This window comes from Gorilla gorilla, chromosome 1 (assembly GCF_029281585.2).
Source record: "Gorilla gorilla gorilla isolate KB3781 chromosome 1, NHGRI_mGorGor1-v2.1_pri, whole genome shotgun sequence".
Lineage (NCBI taxonomy): Eukaryota > Metazoa > Chordata > Mammalia > Primates > Hominidae > Gorilla > Gorilla gorilla.
The window spans coordinates 117,274,141-117,292,448 of NC_073224.2; the positions used below are offsets into that span (position 1 = coordinate 117,274,141).

The following is an 18,308-nucleotide window of genomic DNA, read 5'->3' on the forward strand; positions in this document are numbered from 1 at the left end:
CTACAACAGGCTATTTCTATATGTGCATGTTTCATGCTAAGCACTTCTTTCTTGGGTGGAGATGGCAAAGGCCTCTTTCTGCTGAGAAAAAGTGATTTGGAGAGTCACCTGGCCCCTAAAGAGGGAGTGGTAGGATACAGCCACCCAGTGTGCAGTGAATTGGAGCAGGGATCTCAGCACACAGGGAGGTGGGAGGCTCCCCCTAACCTCGGGCACCTGTTGCTCCTCCAGACTGCAGCGCATGCTCTAGCTCATCCTCTTAACTGGCTCTCACCATGCTCCTGGCTTTGGTCACCATGTAGCTCTCACTCCTGCTTCAGGTAGCCATCAGTAGGGCCTGGCGATATACACTGATTTGGTTTGTTTTATGTTTGTCTGCAGGTGAAATCCCTAAGGGCTCTGCCGTGTACTCCAGCCTTGTGACCCTTGCCTTCCAGGAGCCATGCAAGAAGCACAGCCACCAGAAGTCCTTAAAACAGCAGGAAAGGTTGGCCTGTCCCCCTTTTGTGCAGCTACCTATCTGCTGAGGAGCATCTGGGCCTCATTCCTCCAAGTCCACTGGAGGGTCCAGAAGAGGGAGTCAGAGATGTATCCTGGTGGAGCTGGGAGAAAGGCAGAAAGCCTTTCTGACAGCTATGGAATACCGTTAGCCAAGGTCCACTTGGCCCAGCACTAAGCAAAAGATGCGTAGTTTGCATAGAAGGTTTTTTGATACTGCCTCTCAACAGCCCCAGCAGCTTGGGAACTAGCAAGAGCACATTTCTTGCCTTATCAGCTGTCCTGAGATGGAAAGCTCAGTTGATATAGGACCCTGATTCCGATGAATGGGGCACGTGGTCCCAATGCTGGAGCTCCTCTGTCAGGTTCTAAAAGCACACTACTGAGCAGCGGTGCCCTGCCGGACACTGCTGGCGGGGGCTCAGTGAGCACTACTCACAGATCCACACCTGACCCTGTTGGGTCGAGTCAGGCTGAGTTTTGGTCTGCACTGTAGCACCTGCATTCTTTGAGTTCACATCATGAATGTGGTGACTTCCCAGATACCATCTCAGGCTTAACCTAGCACATCCTATTTCTTTTCTTCTATGATATCCAAATTGGACTGACCTCACTTCAAAGATGCTGTCCCATTTTGTCATCCTATCTTACCTTGGGGAAATTGGAGACTGATGGCCAGACCAACTCTGTTGAAATTCTTGCATAGAGCAAACCTGTGCTCATTTTTAAGTGGCATGGGAGAGGCCCCCAGCCATGGTAAAGCCTAGTCTGTGTCTTCACAGTGCTGGTAGAATGTGTTTGTGTGTATAAATGTATGATATAGATTTATATATGTTGCTATCACCATATATTGAAGGCCAACATAACTGGTGGACAGGGTGGGTGACAGAAAATGAAAGTCTTTGGTGATTATTAAAGCAAAATGTGTATAAAGAAATAAATAGTTTTTCTTTCACTGCTTTGTTTCCCATTTCTGCACCAATCCCTTGACAGTATAAAGAACTGGAAAGAGAAAATGGGAAAGACAAACTGTGTTTAAGAAGCACATAGTCTAATGCTTGAACTCTAACTTTAAAAGATTAAGGTTTTCCTTCTTTGTCATTTTGTAAGAATCCCCAGTCTGAAAATATGAAAGAATGGTTCTTAAACTTAGTGTACCTTAGAAGCAACTGTGGAGATTATAGGAGCTACCTCCTGGTCTCCAATCCCAGGAGATTTAGTTGGTGTGAGCCCTAGAATCTGCATTTTTTTAATATAAGCACCCCAGGTGATTCCATTACATGTGGGCTGCAGATCACAGTTTAAAAAAACAGTGTTCTATAACATTGAATCAAAACTAAAACTACATTTAAGAACCTTGAATCAAAAAGTATGTCATTCCATAAACATTGATGTAAAAATTTTAAAATATTCCTTGGGAAAAGTTCTTAGCTACATGTTTTCGATCCCCAAGATTAAAATAAAGCTATCACTTCACAATTATGTACTAGAAACATTTAAAAAATAAAAACAGGTAGAAGGTGGAGTAAGATGGTAGAATAGAATTCTCCAGCAATGGTCTCTCTGAAGGAACATCAAATTGAACAACTATCTATGTAAGAAAACACTTTCACAAGGGCTAACCAGGTGAGAGATCATAGCACCTGGTTTTAACATGCTAACAAGAAAAGATGCATTGAAGAAGGGAGGAAGGACAGTCTTGCATTGCCTATGACACCTCTCCCCCAACAACAGGAAATGCATCTCCGAGAGAGAATCTAATGGCTTGGGGACAAGGGGGAAAGTGTGGGACTTTATGAAACTTACTACCTGTCTTGCCATAGTGACACACGGCACTGGACAGAACCCCACAGCACTTGATTCCAGGCTGGTGCCCACAAAAGAAGCATTTAGACCCACCCTGGGCCACAAGGGAATCAGCTGCCCCAGCAGGAAGAACCCAGCAAAGTTCTGGCTGGCTTTATCACTGGAGATTTCTTGGGCTTCAAATAAATTTCAGTGGCAGGCAGGCTGTAGTGACCGCAGTCCTTGGGCAAGCCCTGATGCTGCATAGGTCTGGAAGACCCTGGACTTGAGGTGTGAGCCAGTATGACGGCAGCAGCTGCAGCAGCTATGGGGAATGCCTGTATCACCCCTCCCCACACTTCAGGCAGTGTAGCCTGAAGAAAGATTCCTTTTGCTTGGGGGAAAGAAAGGGAAGTAAGCTAGGGGCTTTACCTGGGAATGCAGAGAACAATCCCTGATCTTCCCCAAGTCCACAGGGCTGGGGACCTAGGAATCTGTAAGAATTGCAGTGTACCTGGGCCTAGGGTGCCCTGTAGTACAAAACTGGCTGCAGTGATTCACTGGCTTAGGGAACTCATCAGCCCACTTTGAATTCCTGGAAGGTCCTCTGAAGGACAGGTACAAACAAGACCTGACTGCAAACGCTGGAATAAATTCCTTATCCTTCAATGCCCAGATACTGACAAACATCGACAGTATCAATAACATTGAAGTCAATATGACCTCAACAAATGGACCAAGTAAGGCACCCAGTGATCAACCCTGGAGAGATGGAGATGTGTAACCTCTCAGGGAATTCAGAATAGCTATTTTGAGAAAGCTCAATGAACTTCAAGAAAACACAGAAACAATTCAGAAATATATCAGAAATTTAACAAGATTACTGAGGTAAGAGAAAAAAATCAAATCCTGGAGCTGGAAAATGCATTAGTGGGTCTCAGTAGACTTGATCAAGCAGAAGAAAGAATTAGTGAGCACGCAAACAAGCTATTTGAAAATACAGTCAGAGGAGAAAAAGAAGAATGAGAAGGAACACAGAATGCTTAAGAGATCTAGAAGAGGGCCTCAAAAGAGAAAATCAAAGATTTATTGGCCTTAAAGAGGGGATTGAGAAGGAGCAAAGAACAGAATGCTTATTCAAAGAAATAATCTTTTTTTTTAATACTTTAAGTTCTAGGGTATATGTGCACAACGTGCAGGTTTGTTACGTAGGTATGCATGTGCCATGTTGGTTTGCTGCACCCATCAACTCATCATTTACATTAGGTATTCTCCTAACGCTATCCCTCCCCCGGCCCCCAACCCCACAAGAAGGGGTTGTTCCCCTCCCTGTGTCCATGTGTTCTCATTGGTCAACTCCCACTTAAGAGTGAGAACATTCGGAGTTTGGTTTTCTGACCTTGTGATATTTTGCTGAGAATGATGGTTTCCACCTTCATCCATGTCCCTGCAAAGGACATGAACTCATCCCTCTTTATGGCTGCATAGTATTCCTTGGTGTATATGTGCCACATTTTCTTTATCTAGTCTATTATTGATGGACATTTGGATTGGTTCCAAGTCTTTGCTATTGTGAATAGTGCCACAATAAACATAGCTGTGCATGTGTCTTTATAGTAGAATGATTTATAATCCTTTGGGTATATACCCAGTAATGAGATTGCTGGGTCAAATGGTATTTCTAGTTCTAGATCCTTGAGAAATCACCACACTGTCTTCCACAATGGTTGAACTAATTTATACTCCCACCAACAGTGTAAAACCATTCCTATTTCTCCACATCCTCTCCAGCATCTGTTGTTTCCTGACTTTTTAATGATCGCCATTCTAACTGGTGTGAGTGGTATCTCATTGTGGTTTTGATTTGCATTTCTCTGATGACCAATGATAATGAGCGTTTTTTTCATGTCTGTTGGCTGCATAAATGTCTTCTTTTGAGAAGTGTCTGTTCATATCCTTTGCCCACTTTTTGATGGAGTTGTTTTTTTCTTGTAAATTTGTTTAAGTTATTTGTAGATTCTGGATATTTGCCCTTTGTCAGGTGGATACATTGCAAAAATTTTCTCCCATTCCTTAGGTTCCCTGTTCACTCTGATGAGAGTTTCTTTTGCTGTGCAGAAGTTCTTTAGTTTAATTAGATCCCATTTGTCTATTTTGGCTTTTGTTGCCATTGCTTTTGGTGTTTTAATCATGAAGTCTTTGCCCATGCCTGTGTCCTGAATGGTATTGCCTAGGTTTTCTTCTAGGGTTTTTATGGTGTTACGTCTTACATTTAAGTCTTTAATCCATCTTGAGTTAATTTTTGTGTAAGGTGTAAGGAATGGATCCAGTTTCAGCTTTCTACATATGGCTAGCCAGTTTTCCCAGCACCATTTATTAAATAGGGAATCCTTTCCCCATTTCTTGTTTTTGTCAGGTTTGTCAAAGATCCGATGGTTTTATATGTGTGGTGTTATTTCTGAGGGCTCTGTTCTGTTCTGTTGGTCTGTATCTCTGTTTTGGTACTGGTACCATGCTGTTTTTGTTACTGTAGCCTTGTAGTATAGTTTGAAGTCAGGTAGCATGATGCCTCCAGCTTTGTTCTTTTTGCTTAGGATTGTCTTGGCTATGCGGGCTCTTTTTTGGTTCTATATGAAGTTTAAAGTAGTTTATTCCAATTTTGTGAAGAAAGTCAGTGGTAGCTTGATGGGGATACCATTGAATCTATAAATTACCTTGGGTAGTATGGCCATTTTCACGAGATACTTCCTATCCATGAGCATGGAATGTTTTTCCATTTGTTTGTGTCCTCTTTTATTTCATTGAGCAGTGGTTTGTAGTTCTCCTTGAAGAGGTCCTTCACATCCTCTGTAAGTTGGATTCCTAGATATTTTATTCTCTTTGTAGTAATTGTGAATGGGAGTTCACTCATGATTTGGCTCTCTGTTTGTCTGTTCTTGGTGTATAGGAATGCTCGTAATTTTTGCACATTGATTTTGTATCCTGAGATTTTGCTGAAGTTGCTTATCAGCTTAAGGAGATTTGGGGCTGAGACAATGGGGTTTTCTAAATATACAGTCATGTCATCTGCAAACAGGGACAATTTGACTTCCTCTTTTCCTAATTGAATGCCCTTTATTTCTTTCTCTTGCCTGATTGGCCTGGCTAGAACTTCCAATATTATGTTGAATAGGAGTGGTGAGAGAGGGCATCATTGTCTTGTGCCAGTTTTCAAAGGGAATGCCCATTCAGTGTGATATTGGCTTGGGTTTGTCATAAATAGCTCTTATTATTTTGAGATACATTCAATCAATACCTAATTTATTGAGACTTTTTAGCATGAAAGGCTGTTGAATTTTGCCAAAGGCCTTTTCTGCATCTGTTGAGATAATTGTGGTTTTTGTTGTTGGTTCTGTTTATGTGATGGATTACATTTATTGATTTGTGTATGTTGAACCAGCCTTGGATCCTAGGGATGAAGCTGACTTGATCATGGGGGATAAACTTTTGGATGTGCTGCTGGATTCGGTTTGCCAGTATTTTACTGAGGATTTTCGCATCAATGTTCATTAGGGATATTGGCCTAAAATTATCTTTTTTTGTTGTATCTCTGCCAGGCTTTGGTATCAGGATGATGCTGGCCTCATAAAATGAGCTAGGGAGGATTCCCTCTTTTTCTATTGATTGGAATAATTTCAGAAGGAATGGTACCAGCTCCTCTTCATACCTCTGGTAGAATTTGGCTGTGAATCTGTCTAGTCCTGGAAGTTTTTTGCTTGGTAGGCTATTATTGCCTCAATTTTAGAACCTGTTATTGGTCTATTCCAGGATTTGAGTTCTTCCTGGTTTAGTCTCGGGAGGCTGTATGTATCCAGGAATTTATCCATTTCTTCTAGATTTTCTAGTTTTATTTGTGTAGAGGTGTTTATAGTATTCTCTGATGGTAGTTTGTATTTCTGTGGGATTGGTAGTGATATCCCCATTTTCATTTTTTATTGCATCTGTTTGATTCTTCTCTCTTTTCTTCTTTATAAGTCTTGCTAGCAGTCTATCTGTTTTGTTGATTTTTTTCAAAAAACCAGCTCCTGGATTCACTGATTTTTTTGAAGGGGTTTTTGTGTCTCTATCTCCTTCAGTTTTGCTCTGATCTGAGTTATTTCTTGTCTTCTGCTAGCTTTTGAATCTGTTTGCTCTTGCTTCTTTAGTTCCTTTAATTGTGATGTTAGGGTATCAATTTTAGACCTTTCCTGCTTTCTCTTCTGGGCATTTAGTGCTATAAATTTGCCTCTACACACTGCTTTAAATGTGTCCCAGAGATTCTGGTATGTTGTGTCTTTCTTCTCATTGGTTCAAAAGAACATCTTTATTTCTGCTTTCATTTCATTATTTACCCAGTAGTCATTTAGGAGCAGATTGTTCAGTTTCCATGTAGCTGTGCAGTTTTGAGTGAGTTTCTTAATCCTGAGTTCTAATTTGATTGCACTGTGGTCTGAGAGACAGTTTGTTGTGATTTCTATTCTTTTACATTTGCTGAGGAGTGTTTTACTTCCAAATATGTGGTCAAATTTAGAATAAGTGTGATGTGGTGCTGAGAAGAATGTATATTCTGTTGATTTGGGGTGGAGAGTTCTGTAGATGTCTTTTAGGTCCGCTTGGTCCAGAGCTGAGTTCAAGTCCGAATATCCTTGTTAAGTTTCTGTCTCGTTGATCTGTCTAATATTGACAGTGGGATGTTAAAGTCTCCCATTATGATTGTGTGGGAGTCTAAGTCTCTTTTTAGGTCTCTCAGGACTTGCTTTATGAATCAGGGTGCTCCTGTATTGGGTGCATATTTATTTAGGATAGTTAGCTCTTCTTGTTGAATTGATCCCTTTACCATTATGTAATGGCCTTCTCTGTCTCTTTTGATCTTTGTTGGTTTAAAATCTATTTTATCAGAGACCGGGATTGCAATCCCTGCTTTTTTTTTGCTTTCCATTTGCTTAGTAGATCTTCCTCCATCCCTTTATTTTGAGCCTATGTGTGTCTCTGCACGTGAAATGGGTCTCCTGAATACAGCATACTGTTGGGTCTTGACTCTTTATCCGATTTTCCAGTCTGTGTCTTTTAATTGGGGGCATTTAGCCCATTTACATTTAAGGTTAATATTGTTATGTGTGAATTTGATCCTGTCATTATGATACTAGCTGGTTATTTCGCACGTTAATTGATGCAGTTTCTTCATAGCGTAGAAGGTCTTTACAATTTGGCATGTTTTTGCAGTGGCTGGTACCGGTTGTTCCTTTCCATGTTTAGTGCTTCCTTCAGGACCTCTTGTAAGGCAGGCCTGGTGGTGACAAAATCTCAGCATTTGCTTGTCTGTAAAGGATTTTATTTCTCCTTCACTTATGAAGCTTAGTTTGGCTGGACATGAAATTCTGGGTTGAAAATTCTTTTCTTTAAGAATGTTGAATATTGGTCCCCACTCTCTTCTGGCTTGTAGGGTTTCTGCCGAGAGATCCACTGTTAGTCTGATGGGCTTCCCTTTGTGGGTAACCCGACCTTTCTGTCTGGCTGCCCTTAACATTTTTTCCTTCATTTCAACCTTGGTGAATCTGACAATTATGTGTCTTGGAGTTGCTCTTCTCGAGGAGTATCTTTGTGGCGTTCTCTGTCTTTCCTGAATTTGAGTGTTGGCCTGCCCTGCTAGATTGGGGAAGTTCTCCTGGATAATATCCTGAAGAGTGTTTTCTAACTTGGTTCTGTTCTCCCCGTCACTTTCAGGTACACCAATGAAATGTAGATTTGGTCTTTTCACATAGTCCCACATCTCTTGGAGGCTTTGTTCATTTCTTTTTAAGCTTTTTTCTCTAATCTTGTCTTCTCACTATTTCATTAATTTGATCTTTGATCACTGATATCCTTTATTCTGCTTGATTGAATTGGCTATTGAATCTTGTTTATGCTTCACGAGGTTCTCATACTGTGGTTTTCAGCTCCTTCAGGTCACTTAAGCTCTTCTCTACACTGTTTATTCTAGTTAGCCATTCATCTCACCTTTTTTCAAGGTTTTCAGCTTCCTTGTGATGGGTTAGAACATGCTCCTTTAGCCCGGAGAAGTTTGTTATTACTGACCTTCTGAAGCCTGCTTCTGTCACCTCATCAAACTAATTCTCCATCCAGTTTTGTTCCCTTGCTGGTGAGGAGTTGTGTTCCTTTGGAGGAGAAGAGGCGTTCTGGTTTTTGGAATTTTCAGTCTTTCTGCTCTGGTTTCTCCCCATCTTTGTGGTTTTATGTACTACTTTGGTCTTTGATGTTGGTGACCTACAGATGGGGTTTTAGTGTGGATGTCCTTTTTGTTGATGTTGATGCTATTCCTTTCTGTTTGTTAATCCTTCTAACCAGGAAGGCTTCTCAGCTGCAGGTCTGTTGGAGTTTGCTGGAGGTCCACTCCAGACCCTGTTTGCCTGGGTATCACCAGCAGAGGCTGCAGAATAGCAAATATTTCTGCCTGATCCTTCCTCTGGAAGCTTTGTCCCAGAGGGGCACCCACCTGTATGAGGTGTCCGTCAGCCCCTACTGGGAGGTGTCTCCCAGTTAGGCTACATGGTGGTCAGAGACCCACTTGAGGAGGCTGTCTGTCCATTATCAGAGCTCAAATGCCATGCTGGGAGAACTACTGCTGTCTTTAGGGCTGTCAGGCAGGGAGTTGAAGTCTGCAGAAGCTGTCTGCTGCCTTTTATTCAGATATGCCCTGCCCCCAGAGGTGGAATCTAGAGGCAGTAGGCCTTGCTGAGCTGCAGTGGGCCCCGCCCAGTTCGAGCTTCCCTACCACTTTGTTTACACTGTGACCACAGAACCACCTACTCAAGCTTCGGCAGTGGCAGAACCTCCTCCCCCTGCCGTGCTCCAGTGTCCCAGGTTGATCTCAGACTGCTGTGCTAGCAGCAGGCAAGTCTCCATGGGCATGGAACCTGCTAAGCCAGGCACAAGAGGGAATCTCCTGGTCTGTCGGTTGCAAAGACAGTGGAAAAAAGCACAATATTTGGGCAGGAGTGTACTGCTCCTCCAGGTACAGTCACTCACAGCTTCCCTTGGCTAGGAAAAAGAAATCCCCCAACCCCTTGCACTTCCCAGGTGAGGCAACACCCCACCCTGCTTTGGCTCATCCTCCATGGGCTGCACCCACTGTCCAACGAGCCCCAGTGAGATGAACCAGGTACCTCAGTTGGAAATGCAGAAATCACCTGTCTTCTGTGTCTGTCTCACTGGAAGCTGTAGACCGGAGCTGTTCCTATTCAGCCATCTTGGAAGCAACCCTCTTTTGTTTTTTGTATTTTGGTAGAGACAGGGTTTCACCATATTGCCCAGGCTGGTTTCAAACTCCTGAGGTCAAGCCATTCTATGAAACAAACATATTTATTTTATCTGAGTTCCTTCCTCAGGAAAGGACTCTCAGGCCTCTCAAAAAGCATCAGAGACCTGAAACTCAGCCAATCACAGCATCCAGACAATGAGATGCCAGTCCCCTCACTCATCACGAGTGCTTCCTCACCCCTCCCTAGTTCCTCTTTTCCCACACACAGTTACGTTTCTTCTGTGCTATATAAACCCCTAACTTTAGTCAATCAGGGAGACAGATTTGAGACTCATCTCCCGTCTACTCAGCTGCAGCACCCGATTAAAGCCTTCTTCCTCAGCAATACTCAGTGTCTCAATGATTGGCTTTCTGTGTGCTGAGAACACTGAAGCCCTGGGGTTTTGGTAAAAATACATGTACACTTTTAAAAACTGCAATTAATGGGTTGTGGTATATTGAGAAATTGGAATGGCATCAACTTGGCCAATTCTGAGAAAACACACTGTGCTTAAGTGTCAGGGCCCTGCCTCCTGACCTCGACAGTTTATGGTTGATTTTGAGGCACAGCAGGGGAGTATGGCCTGGTTTGAGTGTTTTATAGAAATGTAAAACATGGCTGATTACTTTTTATTTTAAATCCAACAAATCTCCATTTCTGGTGAGAAAATCTTGCCAAAACCAACCAAACAAATGCATAGAAGTATATGAAGAAGAAAATGAAAGATTCACTGCCTCCCCATCCCACTTGCTTGGTGTCAGCCATTATTTATTACATGGAGGAAGGGGGCAAGGCACCCAGGAAGTCCCAAGTCCTGTTCTCACAGTCATCTGGCCTCCCTGGGCAAAGGGAAAAGAGGGAAGGCAAAAAGAATATAACACTACTGTTTGCAGAAATTTCCCCTTGGTACAGGAAACTCTGGTAAACTGAGAGAGTATGTTTTCCATGAGGGAGGCCTCAAGGGCTCTTCTCTGGCCCTAAGCCCAAACTGGATTTTGCCTCATTTTCTGAGGTGCAAATGAAATGGTAAAAGTTGATTAAAGGAGAGGGCAGAGAGAAAGAGGATGACTCCTCTCTTGCAGGTCCACCTTCCTTGGTGTTGCTTGAGGGATCAGAAGAAATGCCTTAACATAGGTGTGTGGGAACTATGGCTGCTAAGTATGAACTCAGTTACCTCCAGTTATAAGCTAGTGTGAGGTTCCATGGTGTAATGGTGAGCACTTTGGACTCTGAATACAGTGATCAGAGTTCAAGTCTCACTGGGACCTTTCTGTATAATTCCAGTGAGGTTCCTCTCTATTGCTCCATAACCAGAATGGGGGAAATTGCCCCAATCGTGGTCACAGACCCTTCATGCCACTGGCTGTGTGCAATTGGAGTCCCAGACCCAGCGACCAGCAAGACCCCTCCCCTCTCAGGGTGACCCTGGGCCTCCAGGTCACAGGTCTCCACTAAAAAGCCTGCCTCCCCTCAATCCTAGACCCCGAGTTTTCTTTTGTTCACGTCATTGGGCCATTGCCCTGTGTCTCTTTGGAAGAAATGACCTATATATGAAAAACTTTACTTCCAGGATTCCATAATTCATTCATCCCCTAGGACAGTGCAGTTTGTCATCTCCTGATCTTGGGTCCAGTACTAATGCGTGCGTTTCGTCTTGTTTTCATGGGATCCCCTCCAACCAGCTACCAGTGGATTCGTGTCCTTGGGGTCTCTGTGGATGGTAACTAGATGCTGCTCTTGTCCCAAATCCTGACACCTCCCTCCAGGGAATTGCCTCCCTTAGCCTCTTAAATCAACCAATATTTAGATTTGAGCCTGGAATCCCAGCATCTGTGGAGAGCAGAGGTTCCTGATCCCTGGCCAGCCTCCCGCAGTGAAGGGGAGAGGAGCAGAGCAGCTGGGAGGGGCAAGTCCAGGGCCCTGGGCAACCCCCTTCTTCCTGCCCAGACTCTGCTCCAAGGAGAAGTTGCCTTAGGACCAGATCAGATGGAAACTCTTGTTCTTTTCTCATCAGCAGAAAAATTTAGGCAAGAGCTCTGGAGGACCTTCCTAGCTCATAAAAATGCTGTGGTCAAGTCTCTCCAGTTTTGGAAATGTCCAAGGTTACCAAGTGTTTTGAGGGCTCACTTTGGAGCCTCTGAAAAGGAGGGGTCAGGGCCCATGGAAGGTACCTGAGGGATGCAGGGGAGAGAGGGGAAAGAGCAGACAGGAGGAGAGAAGGAGGGAGGGGGAGAAAGGATGTGTGAGGGCCAGGAGCCAGGATTCACCCTGACAGTTCAGTGACTGCTCCCTGACCCCAAGGTTCCCACTGTGGCACCTTCCAGCAGGTGGTTTCCATCTCTTATTGATGTCCTGAGAACTTAGCTCTACAGAACGGTCCCACTCTATTTGTCTGGCATGAGTCCTGCAAAGTTTCTTGTCATCGTTTGGGGGATAAGATGGGGGTATATAGGTTTGCAAGTGACTAGGAGCTAAGTCAGGACCTTGTGAAGCCACTCAGAGTTAACTGTCAGGTAGCCTCCTTTCCCCCTTCCCTTGCAGGATGATTGCCTGCAAGACAGGGCCTGGAGGAGGCCAGGGAACCCAAGGCCACAGAAATGCCCAGGGATGAGTCCCAGCTGGAGATGCCTTGGCTGAGCTGACTGTGCACTTCCAGGGCTCACAGGGGTCTGTCCAGGAGACTGAGCAAGGGGACCAGGGAGGTTGTGTAGCAGGCTTCTGCACAGCAAGGCAGACATTCTTCTTGGAGCCCCCAACCCAAATCAGGTCTTCCACCTCCTCTTCCTAAAGACCCTTTACTGCTGTCATTCTTTTACTAGAACTACAAGTTTATAGGACATAGATTTCAGTGCCCTCATATGGCCAACCATCTTCAGCTGCCAATGCCCAAGGTAACCTCCCTCCCTACCAAGACCTGACTCAGTACCTTTCCTTAAGGAGATGTCCTGTTCTTTCTTTCCCACCAGAACTGCCCTGGCCCAGACCCCATTTCTGTCTGGTGACCAGGACAGTCCCCTCACCAGTCTCCCAGGTTGGGGAGGGCAGATCCTCCTCAGCTCCCTGTCCCTGAGAGACCCCAACCGTCTTGTGTGGCTCCGGCCCACAGAGTGATATCCATGGCCCATATCTCTCAAAACTCTCCCCTCCCACTCTGAATCCACCCTCTATTGCATGCTCCCCTCACAGAACAGACTAATTTTTGTGTGTGTGTCCTTGTTTTGCCTACCTGTACCCCAGACAGACTTTTCTGTCTTAGAACTACCTGTCCCTCTTTGGACAGTGTCTTCCTGGTACTACACATGAAGATGTCCCGCTCTCCACTGCTCAAGGAGAGAGTGCCTGACCTGAGCTGGGCCCATCAGATCCAGTACTTACCTGGAATAGGAAAAAGATGGGGAGAGTGACCAAAGATTACAAAAATCTCTGAAGCTTATCTACTTGAGAGAGAGTCCCTGAAGATACTGGCCTCTCATTCCTGCTATGTATATCCAATGTGACTGAACTCTGAATAAAATATACAAGTTATAACAATGTAGCAATTGACCCAGCAAACGAGGACACAAACGTGTTGGAGGGTAAGGTGGTGAGAGGCGTGTTTGGGGGTGGTGGTGATGAGCAAGTATGTGAAGGAGAGGTAGTGCCTAAGCTTGAAAATCAAAAAGTAATAATATCTATTTAGACATAAGGAGATAAATAACGAAATAATTGCTTCTATGTGATGAAACTCTGGGAGTACACAAGGGGACTGCTATTTTACTAAACAAATTTTCAAGTATATATAACTTTGATAAAGTATCCAAATAAAATAATTCCTTTCCCATATATGTATGTGTGTATATATATATAATTATATACACATATATATTTGCAATCATTGTATTTTGAAGATAAATTTTTATACAGTCATTTTAATCACTCTTTTCATTTAAGGATTTGAGTTTGATGTCTTGCATACAATGTGATCCCACTGTATGACTACACAAATGTTGGCAAAAGTGAGTTCAGAGGAAATGGTAGGCAAGTACTTCCCAGTTTTGGCCAGAAGATGGAGAAAAAAAGAATTCTCAAAAAATGTTAAAAGTATGATATGTTATATTTTCTTTTCACAGTAATTTAGACAGAAATTAGCAAAATCAAACATGTATAAATACTTTGGTCTGACAATTCCATCTCCAGGTGTCTACGGAGAAATAGACAAGAGATGCACGACAGATACATGTGTCAGTCTGGTTCCTGCAGTTGTATTTGTAATAATACACATTGGAGCAATTTCATGGCCATCGGTTAGAGAATGTTTGAGGAATGATCCTTTCATATCAAGAAGGACATTTCAAAGATCAAAACCTGATGGAAATGCTGGAGACCATGGTGCTGATAGGAGCTCATGCGTGTTGACCAATTACTACGTGACAGGCATTGGCTCCACGCTTTTCCTGCACTGCTCATTTAAACACTGGACAATCTAAGTGTTCTGATTTAGCCCATTGGACAGATAGAAATGGAGGCACAGAAGATTAATGTGTTTAACTTCAAACCCTGGCAGATTAGGTTTTTCATCCAGAGCCTGTGGCTTCACCATAGATGTGATTCGCGTTCTGTCATTCTCCACTTTAGGAATTTCCAGTATTCCAAATATGAGAAGCTGAGAAAACAAACAACAAACTCAAAACCCTAAAAACCAGGATACGGAAGGGTAGATGTTTGTTGGGTGTGGATTTAAAATGGACTTTTTTTGCCCCAAGCAACAAAGAGGCACCTTAGAAAATAGACAAGAGACAAGAAGAAGAGAAGCTTTAACAGATAGTTGGTCCAAGGAAGAGACTCTTCAGATGGAAGGTCACATCAGCTAGAAACATTAATATGACTGGATGGGCTCAAACCACTGACTTTTCAGTCAACATCCGACAGCACTAACCCAGTGTTCCAGAGACACTGCTTGTTAAACAGTGAAAGCTGTTGCTCAATTGTGTCATCCATAATTGTCAAATATTGCCATTTAGTAGCACAAGGAAGTATTCTCTGTTGCCAAGCTAGAGTACCCATAACTCTTCTGTTTTGTTGAACATTCTTCCCCACCACAAACCCTCTTTAGAAGACTGGGGGCTCCTAAAACATTGAGGCTGAGAGTCCTGTCCTTGTGCATGTTTGGGCATTGACCCAGGGCCAAGTCAGTGGGAGACTCCTCCACGCCTACGCCAGGTCCCCAGGTGACAACTGAAGTCTCTGGATCTGAAGTCATCCACTTTCCCATTCCTAGCTCACCTCACCCATTGTGAAGCCTGGTTACTATTGCCAGAGACCTGAGTGGGCAGATGCCCGCACCAAAGACAGAACCTGCCATGTGCCCACTTGCTGATCCCTCCATCGTTCTAGACAAAGGCATCATAAGCCAGGGACCTTGGGTTTGCTCACAAGGCAGCACCTCACCTAGTAGGCATTAGTTCATTATGTATATGTATATGTAGCCCTCAGGTTGTATTCCTTAAATATACATAGTTTAAGGATATGTATTATATATATATAAATATATATGTAATTCCTTAAATATATAATTTTAATACAATTTTTTTTTTGAGACAGAGTCTCACTCTGTCTCCCAGACTGGAGTGCAGTGGCACTATCTTGGCTCACTGCAAGCTCCACCTCCCAGGTTCACACCATTCTCCTGCCTCAGCCTCCCAAGTACCTGGGACTACAGGCATCCGCCACCACGCCCGGCTAATTCTTTTTTGTATTTTTAGTAGAAATGGGGTTTCACCATGTTAGCCAGGATGGTCTCGATCTACTGACCTCATGATCCACCCACCTCGGCCTCCCAAACTGCTAGGATTACAGGCGTGGACCACCGCGCCTGGCCAAAACAAAGTTTTTAAAAGATTCCTTTAATAAACATTTACAATAACATCAAGAAATATAAACGACATAGCAAACATGTGAAAGCCAGCCAGGCTCTCAATGGCATCAAGAAATATAAACTACATAGAAAAGATGTGAAAGCCAGCCAGGCTTGGCTTCAAATCCCACCAATTTGGAAGGCTGTGGCAGGAGGGTTGCTTGATCTCAGAAGCTTGAAACTAGCCTAGGCAACATAGTGAGCCCTCATCTCTACTGAAAATCAGAAAAATTATCCGGGTGTGGTGGTGTGAGCCTGTAGTCCCAGGAATCAGTGGATGAGGCCCTAGGATGTCATAGGCCTGAGAATTCCATGCTGCAGTGAGCTGTGATTGTGCCACTGTACTCCAGCCTGGGTGAAAGAGTCAGATCCTGTGCAGAAACAAAAGAAGAAAAAAAGAGATGTGAAAGCCTATATATTGAAGACTACCAAGTACTGCTTAGAGCAGTTAAAGACTTTTGGAATAGAAAATGTTCCTTCTTGCATTTCAAGATTGCTTTTGTTTTGGGGGGACACACTATTTTTTAGGAATATGAAGTTCTTCTTAGGCATTCCTGTAAAAAAGGCCACTTTTTGATAGGATTGTATTGAATCTGTGGGTTGCTTTGAGTTGTATTTTTATCTTAACCGTGTTACAACTTCCAACCCATGGACACAAGATGTCTGTCCATTGATTTAGGTCTTCCTGAATCTCCTCAAGCAATGTTCTGTAGTTGTCTGTGTACAAGTACTGCAACTTCTTGAACAAATTTATTCCCAGGCATATTATTCTTACAAGTGCTATTATAAATGAAATCATTGTGTCAATTTTCTTCTCAGATTGTTCATTGCTAACACAACTGATTGGTGAAAGTTTGCTGAATTTGCTTATTAACTCTAGTAGTGTGTGTATGTGAGTGTGTGTGTGTGTGTGTGTGTCTGGCCTCTGTGTGCATGTATGTGTGTTTGCATCTGTAGGTATTATTTGGGATTTTCTATGCATAGGATCACACCATCTGCAAATTGAGATCATTTTGTTTTCTGTTCAAAAATACTTTTTCTCATGTTTATTTTTAAAAGATAATTTGGCCAGGTGTAGAATTGTAGGTGACAGTTTTTCTTTTTTTAAGTTCTTTATTGCAAAGTCCTTGTTTGTATGAGAAATCTTATGCCATCCTTATATTTAGTGCTCTGTATGCAACATGTTCTTTCCCTTTTTATTCCTTTTAGGATTTCCTTTTTATCACTGGTTTTGATGGATTTGATTAAGGCGTTCCTTGGTGAAGTTTTCTTCATGTTTCTTGTTCTTAGAATAATCATATTTCTGTAATATTTGAAGTTTATGGTTTCCATGGAGCTTCTAAATCTTTCATCCAGTATGTTTTAAATATCTTTGTCTCTCTTCTCCACTACACGCCCTTCAGGGATTCCATTTAGCCCTATACTGGGGGGTTTAAAGTTTCGATGCCGATGGTCTTTCTATGTTTTCAAGTCATTTGTTACTGTGTGTTTCATTTATGTTAGTTTCAACTTCTATTCCTTCTAGTTCAATAATCTTCTCTTCTGCAATGTTTAATCCACTGCCTTCTTCCATTTCAGACTGTAAATCATACTTTTCATTTACAGAATTTGATATTTAAAAAATCTTCAACCTCCCCATTTAATTAAAATACAATTATACTAACTGCTCTAATGTCCTTTTCTTCTATTTCCAACATGTCTGTCAATTTCAACTAGATTATTAGATTCTTCATTATGTGTCATGTTTTCCTGCTTCTTTGGCTGCTTGATATTCTTTTATTTTTATTTATTTTTTTTGCGGGGGGATAGAGTTTTGCTCTCGTTGCGCAGGCTGGAGTGCAATGGTGTGATCTCAGCTCACTGCAACCTCCACCTCCCAGGTACACAAGCGATTCTCCTGTCTCAGCCTCCCAAGTAGCTCAGATTACAGGCATGCACCATCATGCCTGGCTAATTTTTTTGTATTTAGTAGAGATGGGGTTTCACCATGTTAGTCAGGCAGGTTGTGAACTCCTGACCTCAGGTGATCCATCTGGCTGCTTGACATTCTAAGATTTGATGCTGGAACTTTGGTGTCAATGCTCAAAATACCCAAAGACACCACTCAACCTCAGTGTCTATGCACACCCAAGCTTTTGCAGCAGGACAGGTAGAGCAGAGATGAGTGTGCTACAACATGCTGGTAGAGGGTACCCCCAATTGTGCTTGGGGATTTCCTATTCCTCAGGGAAAAATGTGTCTTCCTTAATTTTTCCCATAAGAACCACCCTACTTCATGCCCTGTCTCTCTGTCCAAACACCAAGACAGTCCTCTCACCAGTCTCAACCACCCAATGGATTGACAAAGGTGCAAATATGATTCAGTGGAGAAGGCATTCTCTTGTCAACAAATTGTGTAGAAACAACTTTTTTTTACACAATTTGTTTTTTTTATCCCCAAAGGAAAAAAATTCACCTGAACCTCAATACTAACTCAAAAACTAACTCAAAATGGATTATGCAACTAAATATAAACTATAAAACTAGAAAAAGTATAGCAGAAAATATAAGACAAAATCTTCATGACACAGAGTTAGGCAAAGTGTCCTTTATTATCAATAAACACAAACCATTAAAGAAAACACTGATAAATTTGACTTTATAAAAATTAAAAGTTTTTGTTCAACAGTATTAAGAGAACAAATATAAGCTGCAGTTTGGGAGAAAAACAGTGGAAATCACCAATATGACAAAGGGCATGTGTGATAGTTACTTGTACTTGTCACTGTGACCGAGCACCAGGGTGCCAGGACATTTGGCCAAACATGATTCTGGTT

General features: G+C 42.7%; 1 long non-coding RNA gene across 1 annotated transcript; it reads left to right on the top strand.

Moving 5' to 3' along the window:
- Positions 1 to 11,182: 11,182 nt before the first annotated feature.
- Positions 11,183 to 16,304, top strand: LOC134757155 (uncharacterized). Its single transcript, XR_010130831.1, has 2 exons — positions 11,183 to 13,679; positions 13,776 to 16,304. It is a non-coding gene; the product is annotated as an uncharacterized lncRNA (long non-coding RNA).
- Positions 16,305 to 18,308: the final 2,004 nt, after the last annotated feature.